The 3,888-nt window shown below is 36.5% G+C and overlaps 1 non-coding gene across 1 annotated transcript; it reads left to right on the forward strand.

Annotated features, from left to right (window-relative positions):
- The first annotated feature begins 1,763 nt into the window (after positions 1-1,763).
- Positions 1,764-1,827, forward strand: Trnaa-ugc. Its single transcript has one exon. It is a non-coding gene; the product is annotated as a tRNA-Ala (tRNA).
- The last annotated feature ends 2,061 nt before the right edge of the window (positions 1,828-3,888 follow it).

The following is a 3,888-nucleotide window of genomic DNA, read 5'->3' on the forward strand; positions in this document are numbered from 1 at the left end:
AAAATAACACTAAACCCTAATCCAGTAGATGGAAAGAAATAATTAAAATTTAATCAGAATTGAATGAATTAGAATCCAAAAAAAAAGTAGAAAGAATCAACAAAACAAAGATTTGGTTCTTTCAAATGATTAACAAAATTGACAGACCCTTAGCAAATCTTATCAGAAAAAGAAGAGAACACACCCAAATAAACAAACTCAGAGATGAGAATGGCAACATCACCACAGAAACAACTAAGATTCAGAACATTATAAGGGAATACTTCTCAAACTTTTATGTTAATAAGTTTGAGAATCTAGAAGAAATGGACGATTTCTTAGCAAATATTGACATGCTTAAACTAAACCAGGATGAGTTAAACCAACTTAACAGACACATATCAAGCATCAAAATAGAAACAGCAATAAGGGACCTCCAATCTAGAAAAAAATCCAGGACCAGATGGATTTACAGCAGAATTCTATAAGGCCTTCAAAGGAGAACTCACACAAATACTCCTCCAACTCTTCAATGAAATTGAAAGAGAAAGTTAACTACCAAACACATTCTATGAAGCCATCATAACCCTCATCCCAAAACGAGGCAGGGACTCATGAAAGAAAAAGAATTATAGACCTATTTCTTTGATGAACATTGATGCAAAACTTCTCAACAAAATTTTGGCCAATTGACTTCAATAATTCATCAAAAAAATCATGATCAAACAAGATTCATTTCAGGGATGCAAAGCTGGTTCAATATACGCAAATCAAGTAATATAATTCATCACACCAACAAGAGCAAGGATAAGAACCATATGATTATCTCAATAGATGCAGAAAAAGCATTTGCAAGATTCAACACCCCTTTATGATGAAGGCTCTAGAAAAGCTAGGAATCCAGGGAACATTCCTCAATACAATAAAGGCTATATATGACAGACCTACAGCCAGCCTTATACTTAATGGCAAAATGTTAAAGTCATTTTCTCTAAACTGAGGAATGAGACACGGATGTCCACTCTCTCCACTTCTCTGCAATTTAGTATTAGAGTGCCTAGTTACAACAATAAGACAAGATGCAAACATAAAGGGGATCCAAATAGAGAAAGATGAAGTCAAAATCTCCCTATTTGCAGATGGCAGGATCTTGTATTTAAAGAATCCCACAGACTCTACTCCCAAATTACTTGAGCTGATTCAAAACCTTGGCAAAGTAGCAGCGTATAAAATTAACCTCAAAAATCAATGGGTTTTCTGTATGTCAACAATTAGAAAAGCATGGCTGAAATCAGGAACTCCATTCGTAATAGCCCCACAAAAAAATAAAATACCCAGGAGTTAACTAAAGAAGTGAAAGACCTTTATGACGAAAACTTTAAAAACCTGAAAAAGGAAATCATAGCAGAACTTAGGAAGTGTCAGTCAATTTTCTGATAAATCCTCTTCTTCTCCCCGATTTCCTTGATATATTTAGTGGCTTAATCCTTATTCCTAGCTTCGTGTATATATGCTCTTAATAATACAAGTATGATCCTTGCTAGGATCTGCTAAAAATTTAAAGCGTCATTGAGTTTCAGTACCAACAAAAAAAAAGCAATATTTGAAGTGGTTTTGACCAATTTACTAATTTTACCACCTATCACATCAGCTTTCATCCAAACTTCCACAAAAAGAAAACAAACAAAAGAAAACATCAACACCAATAAAAATAACAAACTGTTTGTCAGTTCTACAAAGATTAATAGATATTTTCTTTAAAAAGATTTTCTTGGGGCTGGGAAGGTGGCTCAGTGGTAGAGCACTTGTCTTGCATTCATGAGGCCCTGGGTTCGAATCCCAGCACCACATAAGCAAAAAGAAAAAAAGTCGGAAGTGGCACTGGGGCTCAAGTCGTAGAGTGCTAGCCTTGAGCTGAAGAGCTAAGGGACAGTGCCCAGGCCCAGAGTTCAGGCCCCATGACCGGAACCCACCCCCCCCCCCCCAAAAAAAAGATTTTGTCAAAAGCAAGATTTGTTAATTCAGAGTCCTTATCAAAGTCATCACTCTTTATTTTAATCTTTGCCATTACAGTTATTATCTTGCAGTGGCAAGAAAGACCTGTAGTAGTGGACATGGGGAAGTATTTTACATTGTTTTTTATTCACATCATAGATTTTTGTTGTTGTTGTTTGGTTGTGGGACTTGAACTCTGTGCCTGGGACCTGTCCCTGAGCTCTTCAGCTCAAGACTAGTGCACTACAATATAAGCCACAGCACTAATTACAGCTTTTTCTGTTTATGTGTTGCTGAGGAATCTAACCCAGGGTCTCATTCATGAGAGGCAAGCACTCTACCACTGAGCCACCTTCCCAGCCACCACATCATAGGCTTCTATGCCTTGAGAACTTTCAATGCATATGTTCATGGAGGCCAGTGTTAATAACAAAACCAAGCTTAATTGATGAATTATAGCATTATGTAGTTCCAACTACCCCATAGAAAGTAACGTGCAGGATATAGAAAAATTCTAATCCTTAATTATTGCTCATATAGCTAGCCATGTGAGTTATTTCAGAAGCCATTTCAATGAGCACTGAATTTTCAATATAGGTTAATTAGTGTCATATTAATTGTGGCTATTATGTTGCTTAAATTGACCTACTCCATATTTGTAATGCTCCAGGGATGAGGAGGAAAAGACAAAAGAATAGCCTTTCCTTTTAAGCTCCTATGATATTCCCTCTTTCTGGAATTGCATTTAGAATAAGGATTTTTCATGAAAGACTTCAGGAAGTTACAAAACTCCTTTACATGGGCTATTGGGTCTGTGTACAATTTCCAGCATTACCCAGAATAAATACCAGGAGACTGGTGTGGTTTATATAAGAGTTTATAGAGAAAAAAAATCTACCCACTAGCTCCCATGCTGAGGATTACAACCAGGTCCCTGCTGCCAAGTTCTCTGTTTAGGTGAAGCATGAGAAAATCTGCCATTTTTTTTAAAGTCACACAGGGTTTCTATAGTAAGGAGCAGTAAGAAGTTGACAGCTTTTTATACATAAAAGGCAGCTGTTCCTTCTCAGGTAATATTATTAATAAACCCTAAGGTAATGTTTGCTCTGAAATATGTCTAATTGAAATAATTTACTCTGACCCTTGGAGAATTATGAAACTGTTTTCATCATGTTCACACGCAGCAAAATAATTATGAGATGCCATATGGAAAAGCCATCATGTGGTAGATGTCTTTCTGAATCTATATTTTTTGAAATGTTTCCCACAGATAAATCATAGAGCTAATTTACAAAGTAGAGGTGAACAGTCCTTTTTTTACATGGAGATTTGATGTGAAATGTTTGCAGTTCCAGAATATCAACAGGAGTGTTGACATCGGTAATTATGATAGTTACAAGACATTTTTCACAAAGTATTATGAGAGTTATAGTTACATGGGGAGAAAAAATAAAAGGTAAGATACTTTCCGCATAACATATGCAAAGTGTAGGTACTGTCAATCTCAGGAAACAGTGACACTAATGACTGAGGCACTTTTTTTCCTCTTGCTTTTAGCATAAAATTGTCTGGAAAGTTCCAGCAGTTTCCACTGAGATAGCACATTTGGCAAGATGAGGCTTAGTGTGGTATGTAAGGACTTTCGGGAAAATTGTCAGCTTTCACAGGGAAAGGTCCAAGTGTTTATGGGAACTATGAAGTGGTGTTGGGTGACTCTCAAAGGGATCTATGGGGTCACTTGGGACAAGTATTTGAAAGCTTTTTGATTGAAGCTCTTCTGAACCTTATCAAAATTGTTAGATGTCTGGCTGCGAGTCTCATGAGAGCAGACTTTCTTGTGAAATTTCTGGTATGGTACTTTCCTGTTTGGGGTGAGAAAAATCTTAGTAGGGCAGACTTTCTCATCATATTTAA

This window comes from Dipodomys spectabilis, unplaced genomic scaffold (genome assembly GCF_019054845.1).
Source record: "Dipodomys spectabilis isolate Male_0828 unplaced genomic scaffold, ASM1905484v1 ptg000081l, whole genome shotgun sequence".
Lineage (NCBI taxonomy): Eukaryota > Metazoa > Chordata > Mammalia > Rodentia > Heteromyidae > Dipodomys > Dipodomys spectabilis.